This window comes from Oncorhynchus nerka, unplaced genomic scaffold (assembly GCF_034236695.1).
Source record: "Oncorhynchus nerka isolate Pitt River unplaced genomic scaffold, Oner_Uvic_2.0 unplaced_scaffold_1854, whole genome shotgun sequence".
NCBI lineage: Eukaryota > Metazoa > Chordata > Actinopteri > Salmoniformes > Salmonidae > Oncorhynchus > Oncorhynchus nerka.
This window is the reverse complement of record NW_027039469.1, coordinates 43,302-61,267: the sequence shown is the minus strand read 5'-3', so window position 1 is coordinate 61,267 and position 17,966 is coordinate 43,302. Positions and strand designations below refer to the sequence as shown.

Below are 17,966 nucleotides of genomic sequence, written 5' to 3'. Positions count from 1 at the left end.
GGGAAAACACCATCTTTTGAACTGAGTGTCTTGCTTGCAAATTGCTGTAAGTGTAAACTCCGGGTTGCAATCCTTATTAAACAAACTAACCTCTGATCAAAGAAGTTTTCCTGTGGTCTCTTCTGTGCACATAGGGCAGAATTCCCTTACAGACTATGCAAACTATTTGGGATTTTCAACACATATCAGACCTCTGATTACAATTAAGAGCAAAACGTGCCGCTGTAATAGGTGGAAGAAGAAAAAGAAAAAGAAGCAGAGCATTTCTTTATTATGGCTAGACCTCTCCTCATCTTTACAACCATTGAATCTATTTGTTTTGACCATGACAGTTTACAATCTAAGGTAATGCCAAGTAATTTAGCCTCCTCCACTTGTTCAACAGCCACACAATTCATTACCAGATTCAGCTGAGGTCTAGAACTTAAGGAATGATTTGTACCAAATACAATGCTCTTAGTTTTAGAGATGTTCAGGGCCAGTTTATTACTGGCCACGCATTCCAAAACAGACTGCAACTCTTTGTTAAGGGTTTCAGTGACTTCATTAGCTGTGGTTGCTGGTGGTTATATAGTTGAATCATCAGCATACATCAGCATAGCATGTGTATGCTTTGTTTAATGCCAGTGGCAGGCCATTGGTAAACATAGAAAAGAGTAGAGGGCCTAGAGAGCTGCCCTGCGGTACATCACACTTCATATGTTTGACATTAGAGAAGCTTCCATTAAAAACCCTCTGAGTTCTATTAGATAGACAGCTCTGAATCCACATTATGGCAGAGGTTGAAAAGCCATAGCACAAACATTCTTAAACAACAGGTTATGGTCAATAATATCAAAGGCTGCACTGAAATCTAACAATAGAGCTCCCACAATCTTCTTGTTATCAATTTCTCTCAACCAATCATCAGTAATTTGTGTTAGTGCAGTACATGTTGAGTGCCCTTCTCTATAAGCATGCTGAAAGTCTGTTGTTCATTTGTTTACAGAAATATAGCATTGTAATTGTTCAAACACAATTTTTTCCAACAGAGCTGGCAGAACCAGTAAAGGCCGCTTTACCACTCTTGGGTAGTGGATTAATTTGGCTTCCCTCCAGGCCTGAGAACAGACTTTCCTCTTGGCTCATATTAAAAATATGACAGATAGGAGTGGCTATAGTCAGCTACTGTCCTCAGTAGCTTTCCATCTAAGTTGTCAATGCCAGGAGGTTTGTCATTATTGATCGATAACAATTTTTCCACCTCTCCCACACTAACTTTACAAAATTCGATACTTGCACTGCTTTTCTTTCATGATGTTTTTTTTACATCGTTCTTTATATCATTGATATTGGATTCCTAATAAAGTTTATTATTTTTGTTGAGTTTGGTCACATCATTTCTCAATTTGCCGTACATAAGCCAGCCAGATGTGCAGCCAGACTTATTCACTACTCCTTTTGCCCCATCTCTTTCAAACATACAGTTTTTAAATTCCTCATCAATCCATGGAGCCTTAACATATCTAACAGTCAGTTTCTTAACAGGTACATGTTTATCAATAATTGGAAGAAGCAATTTCATCTGGTAAAAGCAGGTCAACACATTATCAGTCAACAATATAAGACAATGGGAGCACTGTGTATGTTCTCTGATGAATTATAGGTCAATGAGATGTGAAATATCAATATACATGCTAAGAGAAGTAATTTCTCTCTCCTGTGTGGATTCTCTAATGATGTTTAAGTGATTGTTATGAGAAATTTGTTTTCCAAAAGCATGAGCTTTTGTAAGCCTTCTCCTCTGTGTCTCGTGTTCTTTCAGGCTTCCTAAATGGGCAAAAGCTTTGCACCCTGGGAGGAGTGGTAATGCATCCCCCCTGTGTGTATTCTCTCATGTCTTTTAAGATTCCCTGACCAGCCGAAAAACTTTCCACACTGAGAGCAGTGGTAAGGCTTCTCCCCCGTGTGTATTCTCTCATGTTGTTTCAGGCCCCCTAACTTGTTAAAACACTTTCCACACTGGGAGCAGTGGTAAGGCTTCTCCCCTGTGTGTATTCTCTCGTGTCGTTTCAGCTCCCCTGACCGGTTGAAACACTTGCCACACTGGGAGCAGTGGTAAGGCTTCTCTCCTGTGTGTATTAGCTCATGAGCTTTCAGGTGTCCTGACAGACTGAAACACCTTCCACACTGGGAGCAGTGGTAAGGCTTCTCCCCTGTGTGTATTCTCTCATGTTGTTTCAGGTCCCATAACCGGTAACAACCCTTTCCACAGTGGGAGCAGTGGTAAGGCTTCTCTCCTGTGTGTATTCTTTCGTGTTTTTTCAGATCAACTGACCGTTTGAAACACTTTACACACTGGGAGCAGTGGTAAGGCTTCTCCCCTGTGTGTATTAGCTCATGAGTTTTTAGGTGTCCTGACTGGTTGAAACACTTTCCACACTGGGAGCAGCGATAAGGCTTCTCCCCTGTGTGTATTCTCTTGTGTTGTTTCAGATCCCCTGACAGGTTGAAACACTTGCCACACTGAGAGCAGTGGTAAGGCTTCTCCCCTGTGTGTATTCTCTTGTGTTGTTTCAGATTCCCTGACCAGGTGAAAAACTTTCCACATTGGGAGCAGTGGTAAGGCTTCTGCCCTGTGTGTATTCTCTCATGTTGTTTCAGGTCCCCTGACTGGTTAAAACACTTGCCACACTGCGAGCAATGATAAGGCTTCTCCCCTGTGTGTATTCTTTCGTGTTTTTTCAGACCCCTGACCGGCTGAAACACTTTCCACACTGCGAGCAGTGGTAAGGCTTCTCCCCAGTGTGTATTCTCTCATGCTGTTTCAGGGCCCCTAACCAGTTACAACCCTTTCCACAGTAGGAGCACTGGTGTCTTCTTGCTGGTTTGGACGTCCCTGGCTCTGGTTCCTCTGAGTCTGGTCTTTCTCCTGCCAAAGACAGTGTGTTTTTAAAATAGAGACCCGAATGAAACTTCCACATGATAAAACGGCCTTGCTACGAGAGTAAATCCTAATCAGATCCCTCAATAACCTAAGGCCAGTTTTAACAATCTTAGTGTGATTTTAAAACGAATGTAGAGTTTCCTGGTAATTACTGATAATGTTTACACTACTTATTTATTCATTCTGAATATGAATATACACTGCTCAAAAAAATAACGGGAACACTAAAATAACACATCCTAGATCTGAATGATCTTTACATAGTTGAATGTGCTGACAACAAAATCACTCAAATATCAATGGAAATCAAATTTATCAACCCATGGAGGTCTGGATTTGGAGTCACACTCCAAATTAAAGTGGAAAACCACAATACAGGCTGATCCAACTTTGATGTAATGTCCTTAAAACAAGTCACAATGAGGCTCAGTAGTGTGTGTGGCCTCCACGTGCCTGTATGACCTCCCTACAATGCCTGGGCATGCTCCTGATGAGGTGGAGGATGGTCTCCTGGGGAATCTCCTCCCAGACCTGGACTAAAGCATCCGCCAACTCCTGGACAGTCTGTGGTGCAACGTGGCGTTGGTGGATGGAGCGAGACATGATGTCCCAGATGTGCTCAATTGGATTCAGGTCTGGGGAACGGGCGGGCCATCCATAGCATCAATGCCTTCCTCTTGCAGGAACTGCTGACACACTCCAGCCACATGAGGTCTAGCATTGTCTTGCATTAAGAGGAACCCAGGGCCAACCGCAACAGCATATGGTCTCACAAGGGGTCTGAGGATCTCATCTCGGTACCTAATGGCAGTCAGGCTACCTCTCGCGAGCACATGGAGGGCTGTACGGCCCCCCCAAAGAAATGCCACCCCACACCATGACTGACCCACCGCCAAGCCGGTCATGCAGGCAGCAGAACATTCTCCACGGCGTCTCCAGACTCTGTCACATGTGCTCAGTGTGAACCTGCTTTCATCTTTGAAGAGCACAGGGGGCCAGTGGCGAATTTGCCAATCTTGGCAAATGCCAAACGTCCTGCATGGTGTTGGGCTGCAAGCACAACCCCCACCTGTGGACGTCGGGCCCTCATACCACCCTCATGGAGTCTGTTTCTGACCGTTTGAGCAGACACACGGACATTTGTGGCCTGCTGGAGGTCATTTTGCAGGGCTCTGGCAGTGCTCCTCCTGCTCCTCCTTGCACAAAGGCGGAGGTAGGGGTCCTGTTGCTGGGTTGTTGCCCTCCTACGGCCTCCTCCACGTCTCCTGGTAGCGCCTCCATGCTCTGGACACTACGCTGACAGACACAGCAAACCTTCTTGCCACAGCTCGCATTGATGTGTCATCCTGGATGAGCTGCACTACCTGAGCCACTTGTGTGGGTTGTAGACTCCGTCTCATGCTACCACTAGAGTGAAAGCACCACCAGCAATCAAAAGTGACCAAAAAATCAACCAGGAAGCATAGGAACTGAGAAGTGGTCTGTGGTCCCCACCTACAGAACCACTCCTTTATTGGGGGTGTCTTGCTAATTGCCTATAATTTCCACCTGTTGTCTATTCCATTTGCACAACAGCATGTGAAATTTATTGTCAATCAGTGTTGCTTCCTAAGTGGACAGTTTGATTTCACAGAAGTGTGATTGACTTGGAGTTACATTGTGTTGTTTCAGTGTTCCCTCTATTGTTTTGAGCAGTGTATATAACTTTCCTAGATGTATGATACAGAATGCGACCGACAGTCGTGGCCAATAGTTTTGAGATTGAAAAATATTACTTTCCACAAAGTTTGCTGCTTCAGTGTCTTTAGATATTTTAGTCAGATGTTACTATGGAATGATGAAGTATAATTACAAGCATTTCATAAGTGTCAAAGGCTGTTATTTACAATGACATGAAGTTGATGCAGAGTCAATATTTGCAGTGTTGACCCTTCTTTTTCAAGACCTCTGCAATCCACCCTGGCATGCTGTCAATTAACTTCTGGGCCACATCCTGACTGATGGCAGCCCATTCTTGCATAATCAATGCTTGGAGTTTGTCAGAATTTGTGTGTTTTTGTTTGTCCACCCGCCTCTTGATGATTGACCACAAGTTCTTAAGGTCTGGGGAGTTTCCAAAATACTGATGTTTTGTTACCCGAGCCACCTAGTTATCACTTTTGCCTTATGGCAAGGTGCTCCATCATGCTGGAAAAGGCATTGTTCGTCACCGAACTGTTCCTGGATGGTTGGGAGAAGTTGCTCTCGGAGGATGTGTTGGTACCATTCTTTATTCATGGCTGTGTTCTTAGGCAACATTGTCAGTGAGCCGACACCCTTGGCTGAGAAGCAACCCCAAACATGAACGGTCTCAGGATGCTTTACTGTTGGCATGACACAGGACTGATGGTTGTCTTCTCCGGACAAGCTTTTTTCCGGATGCCCTAAACATTCGGAAAGGGGATTCATCAGAGAAAATGACTTTACCCCAGTCCTCAGCAGTCCAATCCCTGTAACTTTTACAGAATATCAGTCTGTCCCTGATGTTTTTCCTGGAGAGAAGTGGCTTCTTTGCAGATGCACTCACACTTGCCTGCTGCAATTCCTGAGCAAGCTCTGTACTGGTGGTGCCCGATCCCGCAGCTGAATCAACTTTAGGAGACGGTCCTGGCACTTGCTGGACTTTCTTGGGTGCCCTGAAGCCTTCTTCACAACAATTGAACCGCTCTCCTTGAAGTTCTTGATGATCCGATAAATGGTTGATTTAGGTGCAATCTTACTGGCAGCTATATCCTTGCCTGTGAAGACCTTTTTGTGCAAAGCATTGATGACGGAACGTGTTTCCTTGCAGGTAACCGTGGGCGACATATGAAAAACAATGATTCCAAGTACCACCCTCCTTTTGAAGCTTACAGTTTTTTTGGGGGGGATTCAGTTAATTTGCATGGCAAAGAGGGACTTTGCAATTCATCTGATCACTCTTCATACCATTCTGGAGTATATGCAAATTGTCATCATACAAACTGAGGCAGCAGACTTTGTGAAAATTAACATTTGTGTCATTCTCAAAACTTTTGGCCACGACTGTACACACTTCCTTAAACATAAAATAAGTAAATAAGTCATTTTAAGAGTGTAAGTCCAAAACTTGTTTTTACGTCTAAAACACAAAGCACATCAGTAAAATCTCCCCGTTGTTGAAAGGGTTCGACACCTGCTGTTTAAATGGCCCAATTTCTTATTTAGACGTTCACAGATTTTCAACATTTTGACTATCGCTGATGTCATATTTTGGGTAAAGTAAAAAATAAGGTGAAATATCTGGAAAGATGTTCCTAAAACTGATAGTAACTACAATAAACAAATTATAAACGCAACATGTGAAGTGTTGGATGTTTAATGTGCTGAAAAAAAAAGGATTGTAGAATTTTTTACATCCCTGTTAGTTAACATTTATTCTTTGCCAAGATAATCCATCCACCTGACAGGTGTGGCATATCAAGAAGCTGATTGAACAGCTTGATTATTACACAGGTGCACCTTGTGCTGGGAAAAATAAAAGGCCACTAAAATGTGCAGTTTTGTCACAACGCCACAAATGTCTCAGAGGGAGCGTGCAATTGGCATGCTGACTGCAGGAATGTCCATTTTTATATATATTTTTTTACATTGGAGACAGACACAAAGCACATCAGTAAGAAGACAAAGTCCTGAAAAAGATCCGTACATTTTTTTGCTGAGTTTATTTTGTATATGTTGAAAAGTTTTTTTTTCTTCTCAAACATAAATAAACAACTCCAGGTGAAAGACAAAGGTCATAGCTGTAAATAAAATAACAAATTAACTGGCAAAGCAGCAGAGTGAGGCCCGTATCCAGCAACGTCACGAGTCATGTTTTTGCAGCCGTTTCAGGACAGCACTACAGGGAGAGAGAGGGAGAGCAGCTGTTTCAGTACAGCACTACAGGGAGAGAGAATCCACGGGACTAGTTTCAATGTTTGGAATCACCTAAGAGTTTCTGGATTTTGGGTAAACTTCTCCTTTAAAGCATCAGACTCCATAGTAATTCATCACAAGTCCATGCTAGGTAAAGCTCCGCCTTATCTCAGTTCACTGGTCACGATGGCAACACCCATCCGTAGCACGCGCTCCAGCAGGTGTATCTCACTGATCATCCCTAAAGCCAACACCTCATTTGGCCGCCTTTCATCCAGTACTCTGCTGCCTGTGACTGGAACTGCAAAAAAATCAGGAAGTTGGAGACTTTTATCTCCTCACCAACTTCAAACATCAGCTATCCGAGCAGCTAACCGATGTTGTCATAGTCTATTAGTAAATAGCCCACCCATTTTCACCTACCTCATTCCCATACTGTTTTTATACTATTTTATTTTTTATTTATTTACTTTTCTGCTCTTTTGCACACCAATATCTCTACCTGTACATGACCATCTGATCATTTATCACTCCAGTGTTAATCTGCAAAATTGTATTATTCGCCTACCTCCTCATGCCTTTTGCACACATTGTATATAGACTGCCCATTTTTTTCTACTGTGTTATTGACTTGTTAATGGTTTACTCCATGTGTAACTCTGTGTTGTCTGTTCACACTGCTATGCTTTATCTTGGCCAGGTCGCAGTTGCAAATGAGAACTTGTTCTCAACTAGCCTACCTGGTTAAATAAAGGTGAAAAAAAAAAAATGCTACAGTCCTCCTTTAAGACATCATAATGTTTCATCATTAGATGCTACAGTCCTCCTTTAAGACATCATTAGATGCTACAGTCCTCCTTTAAGACTGTTTCATCATTAGATGCTACAGTCCTCCTTTAAGACTCCATAATGTTTCATCATTAGATGCTACAGTCCTCCTTTAAGACTCCATAATGTTTCATCATTAGATGCTACAGTCCTCCTTTAAGACTCCATAATGTTTCATCATTAGATGCTACAGTCCTCCTTTAAGACTCCATAATGTTTCATCATTAGATGCTACAATCCTCCTTTAAGACTCCATGTTTAGAATGTGTTTGAAAGCGCTACTCTATCTATTCTACTCTCATCCTTTCAGTTTTAATAATATTTAATAATAATAATGTTATAACAGGTAATAACTAACTTTAATAACTAGGGTCAATTCCTGCCTGGCGCCCCAACAACATATTTCTTTACCCCCCTCTAACAATAAGCTACAGAATTAGCATAGTAGGCCATGTAATTTAAGGTAATCTGAAATATTTAGGACTAATTTATTCCTTGCCACCCATTCTGAAACTCACTGCAGCTCTTTGGAAGTGTTGCTGTCATTTCAGTTTCCATGGTATCTGACGTGTACAGTGTTGAGTCATCTGCATACAGACACACTGGCTTTACTCAAATGTCATTGGCATGTCGTTGGTAAAGATTGAAACAAGCAGGTGCCAAACAGCTGCCCTGGGGAATTCCTGATTCTACCTTGATTGTGTTGTACAGGCTTCCATTAAAGAACACTCTCTGTGTTCTGTTAGACAGGTAGCTCTGGGGCGGCAGGTAACCTAGTGGTTTGAGCGTTAGGCCAGTAACCGAAATGTTGCTGGATTGAATCCCTGAGCTGACAAGGTAAAACTCTGTCCTTCTGCCCCTGAACAAGGCAGTTGGCCTCGGAACAGTAGGTTGTCATTGAAAATAATAAATTGTTCTTAACTGACTTGCCTAGTCCAAAAATGTCATTGAAGATGCTCCAAAGATTTTTACTATCATTCTTCATGTCATTTATTTTTGTTTCATAGTGTAGTTTCTTCTTCTTTTTATTCAGTTTAGTCACATGATTTCTCAATTTGCAATACGTTTGCCAACCAGTTATACAGCCAGACCTATTTGCCATCTCTTTTGCCTCCCTCTTCATCATACCATTTTGTAATTCCTCATCAATCCACGTGGATTTAACTGTTTTTACAGTCATTTTCTTAATGGGTGCCTGCTTGTTAGTAACTGGGATAAGCATTTTCAAATGTGTCAAGGGCAGCGTCTGGTTGCTCATCATTACACACCACAGACCAACAAATATTATTTACATCAACAACATAGGAATCACTACAAAAAAATGTATGACCTCTTATACACAATATTAGTCCCAGCCGTTGGAACTGTGGTTTTCCTAGACATGGCTCCTATATTGTGATCACTACATCTGATGGATCTGGATACTGCTTTAAACCCCATTTCTGCAGCATTAGTAAAGATATGATCAAAACATGTTGATGATTTCATTCCTCTACTGTTTGTAACTACCCTGGTAGGTTGATTGATAACCTGAACCAGGTTGCCAGCACTGGTTGATCACAGCTTTCCTCCAGTATTAGTTAATTAATTAACAGTGTATTGAGTTTAGTTTGCCTGTTCAACAGTCTTGTAAAGATTGGGGGGTTGACTGGGACAGGCAATGTAATATCCATAATGTTTTAAGGAAAAGTTTTTTTTAAACAAGCACCTTTACATTGGATCATCTTGAAACTCTCTCTAAAGCTACCTTTCATAAAGCTACTCTTTCATCAAGGTTTTATATGGTCTATTGTTCTCTCTCTTTCATCAAAGCTAAAGCTACTTTCATCAAGGTTTTATATGGTCTATTGTTTTCTCTCTAAAGCTACCTTTCATCAAGGTTTTATATGGTCTATTGTTTTCTCTCTAAAGCTACTTTTCATCAAGGTTTTATATGGTCTATTGTTTTCTCTCTTTTCATTGGCAGAATCCTTTTTCAGTGTTATGATAGTCATAACATCCATATCCACCAGTCTATCTTCCTGTCAACTAACAGAACTCTGCTGGTTGTCCTTGTAACAGATACCTGTGGGCAGATCTATTGTATTTGTTCAAACTAAACTACAGCACTTACTTTGTGTCAAATCTGATCCTTTCATCTCTTCTCCTCTTCTCACAGTTCCACTCAGCCCCATTGTTTTCCTGCAGTCCACCAGCAGCACAGACAACCTCTTCATACCCAGCAGTAACGTGCTACCAGGAGAGGCACGACACATGGACTCCGGGTGGGTGGAAGGGCTAGCGTTGTCCTGGTAACCATAAAGAGGGGACACAGACGCACATCATTATGGATGCTGATGTCACTGTTGTCATGAAGTGCTCTACAGAAACCCAGCCCAAGCCGATAAAGCAAGCTGTATGCTAGACCAGACCAAGCTGTACCATCTGGTGTTCTGATCTGGAGAGACTCTTCTCTGCCTCGTCAGCATCAGGATGTTGTCGAGGCTCCCCAGAGGATCCACCATAGTCATGTCTCTCTCCTGTGTGAATGAGAACATCAAACAGATGGTAAACTTACGACCATCTATTGCAATCACAGAGTCTTACAAGAGGCATGAATATGTCTAAAAAGGGCCTAAAATGGCCACTTTCATCTTGATTTCCTAAAACAAAATTTGTGATGCAAATGTAAAAGGGTTGTTCCACAAAATGGGTGCCTTTTTTATATTTTAAGTTTAGAACATATGCACCAATATTGCATTTTAAAAGCCTGATATACTAGATGAGAACTTTAATGTCGACCACATGGAGAATTCAATACATCTAATTGAAAAGTCCCAAAAATATATACCAGATCGACCCTTTAACAATTTATACAGTACTGAACAACATATTCAAGTGTAGAACTTCAGTAGAATGCCCCTTAAAAACCCCACATTAGTTCAACAACGGCATAGTCCCTGTTTTTAAGACAGTACTCACTGGTGTTAATCGGATCTTCTGTCTCCTCCTTTTTCACTCTCAAAACGTCTTCCTCCTTCACGTTTATTAAGACAGCATCATCTTCCTCTCTAAAAGGTTCTTTCTCTTCTTTCACTATAACAGCCTCCTCTTCCTCCTTTTTCATTCTGAAATATTCTTTCTCCGTAAAGCAGACCTCCTCTTCATTAGCAAGAGAGGAGTAGTTCAGTGAGCTCATGGTCAGGGATGTTAGCTAGCTAGCTAGCATTAGCGACTAGCCTAGTGCTAACCTCAGTATCAATCTTTAACACGTTTGCAAATTGAACAAGCACATTAGGTTAAAGTTCACCAGTAGATACGTCAACCGAAATTTGTCTAAAACACTGAGATTAGCTAATGTACAATAACATCGTCGAAAGAATCAATCTTTCAGTTTTATGTTGTCTAGCAAGCTACCGAGGTGGTTGAAAGAGTTGGCGCCTGTTCCTGAAGAACCGTCCCGTCCAGTCTATTACACGTCACGCAAGAAGCATCACCTGAAAGACGCACATCGCCATCTGCTGGCTGGAGTGGGTAACGCAGTTTGGAAACAATAGGTACTACAATTTTTGTGTTGGAAAGAACGTCATAATAATTTAACAATAAACAGATATATTTTCTCTTACGTCTTACAAATAATACTTTCCTGTACACAGACGTAGAAGCTTAAAATGAATCCCTAGACTCACCTGTGTCCCCTCTGTTCCGGTACCTCCTGTATATACACATTGACTCTGTTCCGGTACCTCCTGTATATACCCTCCACATTGACTCTGTTCCGGTACCTCCTGTATATAGCCTCCACATTGACTCTGTTCCGGTACCTCCTGTATATAGCCTCCACATTGACTCTGTTCCGTATACAGCCTCCACATTGACGCTCCTGTATATACCCTCCACATTGACTCTGTTCCGGTACCTCCTGTATACAGCCTCCACATTGACTGATGCTGTATTGACTCTGTACTGGTACCTCCTGTACCTCCTGTCTGTACAGCCTCCACATTGACTCTGTATACCTCCTGTATATAGCCTCCACATTGACTCTGTGCGGAACATGTACCGGTACCTCCTGTATATAGCCTCCACATTGACTCTGTACCGGAACATCCTGTATATACCCTCCACATTGACTCTGTACTGGTACCCCCTGTATATACCCTCCACATTGACTCTGTACCGGTACCTCCTGTATATAGCCTCCACATTGACTCTGTACCGGTACCTCCTGTATATAGCCTCCACATTGACTCTGTACCGGAACATCCTGTATATAGTCTCCACATTGACTCTGTACTGGTACCCCCTGTATATACCCTCCACATTGACTCTGTAATGGTACCTCCTGTATTAGCCTCCACATTGACTCTTTACTGGTACCTCCTGTATATAGCCTCCACATTGACTCTGTACTGGTACCTCCTGTATATAGTCTCCACATTGACTCTGTAATGGTACCTCCTGTATGTAGCCTCCACATTGACGCTGTACCGGTACCTCCTGTATATAGCCTCCACATTGACTCTGTACCGGTACCTCCTGTATATAGCCTCCACATTGAATCTGTAATGGGTACCTCCTGTATATAGCCTCCACATTGACTCTGTACCGGTACCTCCTGTATATATCCTCCACATTGACTCTGTACTGGTACCTCCTGTATATACCCTCCACATTGACTCTGTACTGGTACCTCCTGTATATGGCCTCCACATTGACTCTGTAATGGTACCTCCTGTATGTAGCCTCCACATTGACGCTGTACCGGTACCTCCTGTATATAGCCTCCACATTGTCTCTGTACCGGTACATCCTGTATATAGCCTCCACATTGACTCTGTACTGGTAATACCTGTATATGGCCTCCACATTGACTCTGTACTGGTACCTCCTGTATATACCCTCCACATTGACTCTGTACTGGTACCTCCTGTATATAGCCTCCACATTGACTCTGTACTGGTACCTCCTGTATATACCTCCACATTGACTCTGTACTGGTACCTACTGTATACATATCTGTATTATCCATTGACATTGACGGTACTGGTACCTCCTGTATATACCCTCAATCACCACATTGACCGGTACACACTGAAACCTCCACATTGACTCCTGTAGGAATACCTAGGACTCTGTAGGATAAACCTGTATATAGCCTCCACATTGACTCTGTACCCCTCCTGTAAAAGATTTGACTCTGTACTACCTCCTGTATATGGCCTCCACACTGGATGTCATCCACATTGACTCTGTACCAATTTGTAATACCTGTATATGGCCTCCTAAATTGACTCTAAATGTAAATGCCTCCAATGACTCTGTACGGTACCTCCTGTATATAGCCTCCACATTGACTCTGTACTGGTACCTCCTGTATATAGCCTCCACATTGACTCTGTACTGGTACCTCCTGTATATAGCCTCCACATTGACTCTGTACCGGTAATACCTGTATATAGCCTCCACATTGACTCTGTACTGGTAATACCTGTATACAGCCTCCACATTGACTCTGTACCGGTAATACCTGTATATAGCCTCCACATTGACTCTGTACCGGTAATACCTGTATACAGCCTCCACATTGACTCTGTGTACCGGTAATACCTGTATATAGCCTCCACATTGACTCTGTACTGGTACCTCCTGTATATAGCCTCCACATTGACTCTGTACTGGTACCTCCTGTATATAGCCTCCACATTGACTCTGTACTGGTACCTCCTGTATATACCCTCCACATTGACTCTGTACCGGTAATACCTGTATACAGCCTCCACATTGACTCTGTACCGGTAATACCTGTATACAGCCTCCACATTGACTCTGTACTGGTAATACCTGTATATAGCCTCCACATTGACTCTGTACTGGTAATACCTGTATATAGCCTCCACATTGACTCTGTACTGGTAATACCTGTATATACCCTCCACATTGACTCTGTACTGGTAATACCTGTATATAGCCTCCACATTGACTCTGTACTGGTAATACCTGTATACAGCCTCGCTACTGTTATTTTACTGCTGCTCTTTAATATTAATTATTTGTATTTTATACATAACACTTATTTTTCTTAAAACTGCATTGTTGGTTAATTAAGGGCTTGTAAGTAAGTATTTCACTGTAAGCATTTCACTTGTATTTTGATTTCATTCATACATTTCTTACATTAATTTATTAATATAGAAAATATAAATATTGAAAATATAAATGTTTCGATTTTTTACATATATTGTTGAATATAATATACTTTAATGGTATATTAGTTCCATGATCTCTGCCAGTGTTAAAGTTATGGGCAATTTAATACAGAGAAATTAGCATAGTAGGACATGTAACTTAAGGTTACCTAACATAACCCCTGTTCTATGATATTATAAGCCTCGTTAGTGGCGGAGTCTAGGGAGATCCAATCAAACAACGTCTGTCACGCAACAGCTAATAGCAGACGACTCCACTTCCTATATAAGGGACATAGTCGCTCCCATCTTCACATCTAAGTACGTTTGCCTTCCATGTGTGAAAGGTAACCTAGTCAACTACCAACTACCATGGAGCTCATATACTTTCACCTGGTGAATATCATAGAATCAGGGTTCTGTTAGGTAACCTGGTGGATATCATAGAATCATAGAATCAGGGTTCTGTTAGGGGTTCTGTTAGGTAACCTGGTGAATATTATAGAATCAGGGTTCTGTTAGGTAACCTGGTGAATATCATAGAATCAGGGTTCTGTTAGGTAACCTGGTGAATATCATAGAATCAGGGTTCTGTTAGGTAACCTGGTGAATATCATAGAATCAGGGTTCTGTTAGGTAACCTGGTGAATATTATAGAATCAGGGTTCTGTTAGGTAACCTTCCGTTCTATTTCAATGACTTGTTAGTCTCTCACTTTGGGGATATAGTCAACAGCCATAATAGAGCTCATATACTCTCTGATGCCAAGTCTAGACAGGATCATCCCTCAGAGGTCCCCACTCTACTCACCGTAGGTACACTTCAACTGTGAGAGACGGAATCTAACTGACATAACGGCCCTTAGCATCATCTCCATCGCACGTTCAACATCGGCACTCTTCACACAGAACAGCTTCACTGACGTGATTGTCTCATGGAGGCCTTTGTAAAGCTCCTGTGCATCGCTGACATAACGGCCCTCAGCCACCAACCTGTCTGCCGTTCTCTTCAACGTTCATGATGTGGACTTAGTGGTCAAGTTCCTCAGTGCTCCGTTCCTCTCCTTGCTTCTTTTGTATGCTGTTCTCCACTGTTTACACTTCTGATGCTGGTCTCTCTCATTTAATAAATCACTGATATTTTCTTTTTCCCCCTGAATCAACATTCCTTTTCCATCTCTCTCTCAAGGTACTGTTCCCTTTTTACTGGGTCAGCATTGTGACGTGCTCGACACTGCCTTTGTCGTTCTGCTGCTGATGTGGGTGCCATCATTCCCTAGATGTTTCAATGGAATAACGTTAAATCAAAGATTCTTATAATATACACATGTATACACTATAATCATTGAGTAATTTAGGATCCAGAGCAACTTAAAGGAACAACTGAAGAGCCTTGACCAACTCTCCTACCACCAGTCTACCTGCCTTAAAATATATATTCTGTTCACATGGAACACATTACAGCATGTTTTATAAGTGAATATAAACAATATATAATGTATAATATATTCAATGATTAATTTGTTTAGATGCAATACTCATAAATAAAGTAAATAACTCAACCCTGTCACAGGTTTACAACCCGTTACATGTAGACTGAGGGACAGAGCTACATGGTGTGATTTTAATCAATAATCATGCATTTATTTGATAAATACTTTCTCAACAAAATAACACAAATGTATGTTTGCATTCAATTATGTGCACATTTTAATATTAATTTCCCAAGTAAAAATGAATTGAAACGCCTGGGGGACATATATAAAAATATATGATTTTGTAATTAATAAAGTTTAAATTAATTCTATATTTATTTCAATTCATTATACTGGACATTTCAATTTATATACAAAATCAGTCAGTGGGACTGAAATATTACCAGAGCTCAAGAATGACCCAAATACTGTTAGAATAGAAATGGTTTTCTCTGTCTGTTATTTTTTCACATCTAAATGTGGCCATACAACTCCCTTAAAGTGAAGGTAGCTAAATGTAACCACATGTAACATATGGATCTGCATTAGTATAGCATCACAAGTCCCAATGCAAAGTTACACCTCTCTTTTCTATTTTTCCACTACATAAAACCGATCAGAATTCCAAAGAATGCCGAAGTCATGTCAGAATTGTTTTTTTTACAGGCTGTGAAGTAATATGGAGGACCCGGCTAGCCAGCCTATCCCCTAGTCAATGTACCCAGAGCAGGATGCAAAATAGTATGTTTTAATCAATTAATTGGTTACATGATTAGATTTAGTATAGTTTTATCTAAAAAGGATAAAACTTTTGAAATGATTTACCATTTTTTATAAAATATCTGAGGACGACGGTTCTCCCCTTCCTCCTTTGAGGAACCTCCACTGCACCCAAAGGACATCCAGCCAACTTGACACAATTGTGGGAAGCATTGGAGTCAACATGGGCAAGCATTCCTGTGGAAAGCTATCGACACCTTGTAGAGTCCATGCCCCGACAAATTGAGGCTGTTCTGAGGGGAAAAGGGGAGGGTCCAACTCCATATTAGGAAGGTGTTCCAAATGTTTGGTATAATCAGTGGCTATATCTGACGTTTAGCAAACACTTTTATCCAAAGTGATTTGCAGTCATGTGTGCAAACACTTTACATATGGGTGGTCCCAGGAATCAAACCCACTACCCTGGTTTTACAAGCACCATACTCTACCAACTGATGAACAGGACCACAAGGAATGATCAAGGAATGAAGGAGATAAACACACACACACACACACACACACACACACACACACACACACACACACACACACACACACACACACACACACACACACACCACACACACGAAGTGTTGGTCCCATGTTTCATGAGCTGAAATAAAAGACCCCAGAATTTTTTCATATGCACAAAAGCTTTCTCAAAAATGTTGAACACAAATTGGTTTACATCCCTGTTAGTAAACATGTCCCCTTTGCCAAGATAATTAATGCACCTGAAAGGTGTGGCATATCAAGCTGATTAAACAGCATGATCATTACACAGGTGCACCTTGTGTTGGGGAGAATAAAAGGCCACACTAAAATGTGCAGTTTTGTCACACAACACAATGCCACAGGTGTCTCAAGTTGAGGGAGCGCGCAATTAGAGCTGTTTCCAGATAATTGAATGTTCAATTCTCTACCAGAAGCCGCCTCCAATGTCGTTTTAGAGAATTTGGCAGTACATCCAACTGGCTTCACAACCACAGACCACATATAACGACGCCAGCCCAGGATCTCAACATCGTCTGAGACCAGCCACCCGAGTTGTATTCCTCTATGTAATGAAGCCTTTTGTGGGGAAAAACGAATTCTGATTGGCTGGGCCTGGGCCTGGCTCCGCAATGGGTGGGCTTATGCCCTCCAGGGTCCACCAATGGCTGCACCCCTCAGTCATGTAAAGTCCATAGATTAGGGCCTAATGTATTTATTTACAATGACTGACTTATATGAACTGTACATCGTTGAAATTGTTGTTTATATTTTGGTTCAGTATACACACAGACATAGTGCATTCGTTAAGTATTCAGACCCCTTCACCTATTCCAAATTTTGTTACATTTCAGCATTATTCTAAAATTCATTAAACTGTTTTTTGCCCCTCGTCAATATAAACTCAGCAAAATAAGAAAGAAACATCCTCTCACTGTCAAGTGCAGTTATTTTCAGCAAACTTAAAATATTTGTTCAACAACAGACAAACTGAACAAGTGAGATGTTACCCCACTCTTCCACCAAGGCACCTGCAAGTTCCCGGACCTTTCTGGGGGGGAATGGCCATCGCCCTCACCCTCCGATCCAACAGGTGTCAGACGTGCCCAACGGGATTGAGATCCGGGCTCTCCGCTGGCCATGGCAGAACACTGACATTCCGGTCTTGCAGGTAATCATGCACAGAACGAGCAGTATGGCTGGTGGCATTGTCATGCTGGAGGGTCATGTCAGGATGAGCCTGCAGGAAGGGTCCCACATGAGGGAGGAGGATGTCTTCCCTGTAACTCGAGTACAGTTCAGGACTGGTACGCCTGTTCCCCAGACCTGAATCCAATTGAGCACATCTGGGACATCATGTCTCGCTCCATCCACCAACGCCACGTTGCACCACAGACTGTCCAAG

The 17,966-nt window shown here is 41.9% G+C and overlaps 1 pseudogene; it reads right to left on the bottom strand.

Annotated features, from left to right (window-relative positions):
• Window positions 1-250: 250 nt before the first annotated feature.
• Window positions 251-17,966, bottom strand: part of LOC115125377 (zinc finger protein 107-like) — a 34,340-nt pseudogene continuing 16,624 nt past the window's right edge.